This window comes from Sinocyclocheilus grahami, unplaced genomic scaffold (assembly GCF_001515645.1).
Source record: "Sinocyclocheilus grahami isolate Dianchi unplaced genomic scaffold, SAMN03320097.WGS_v1.1 scaffold127.1, whole genome shotgun sequence".
Taxonomy (NCBI): Eukaryota; Metazoa; Chordata; class Actinopteri; order Cypriniformes; family Cyprinidae; genus Sinocyclocheilus; species Sinocyclocheilus grahami.
In genome coordinates this window covers 816,030-817,066 of record NW_015505306.1, presented here as the reverse complement: position 1 = coordinate 817,066, position 1,037 = coordinate 816,030, and positions in this window count along the sequence as shown.

Sequence of the window (1,037 nt, the reverse complement as noted above, 5' to 3'; positions counted from 1 at the left end):
AGATAGATAGATAGATAGATAGATAGACAGACAGATAGATAGATAGATAGATAGATAGATAGATAGATAGATAGATAGATAGATAGATAGATAGATAGATAGATAGATAGATAGACAGATAGATAGATAGATAGATAGATAGATAGATAGATAGATAGATAGATAGATAGATAGATAGATAGATAGATAGATGCTTATAAAAGCAGACCAACGTCATTCATTTTGTCTATTGAGATTTGAATTTTTTATACTGATAGGAGAAACGCAGCGTCGCGTTAACTCCATGACATAATGTGCTGCTAATTGAAGCATCACTGAAAAAAATATTTCAGTAAGCTATTTGGAAAAACCACAAAGTTCTGTCCTGAATGTAGCCTATACATTAAAAATAAATGGCAGTATGCTAGAAAAGCTTCATCGTGTTTTATTGTATATGTTAAATGATTGGTTCGCTTAATTTTGAAAGTTGATAGCTAAAACTAAATAATTAAATTACCTAATTAAAAAAAACACGTTTCCATTTCTTAAATTAGGTGTGCATTAAACGATTTATTGAATACCATGGTTATCATGCAGCATTAAATTGTAGCATTAAATTATCATGCAGCATTATATTAAATAGTCATTGACGTTTTATTATGGAATAAAATGTCGACCAATGAAGAGGTAATAATAACTGTCAAGCTTTGGGGTGTTGATCGACTTTATCTACGTTTTGATTATCATTCTGAATCCAATTCATAGTCTTTTTTTCAGCTTTTTGTTCAAAATTTTGTTTATTTCTTTATTTTTTATTTATAAAACGTATCCACATTCAAGTGTTTAAAAAAGAATGCATGAAGCTAGAATAAAATGTTTTTGTTTGCAAGCAGATACCCTGTTCTTTTGTTCTTTTCTGATGTTTTGTATGTTCAGATATTCACGTAACAAAATATATTTGAATTAATACCTAAATAGGGACATAGTAGTATACTTAAAGTATGATGTAAAGTTAACTTAAAGAAAACTTACGAGTATACTTGCAGTATAAAATACTA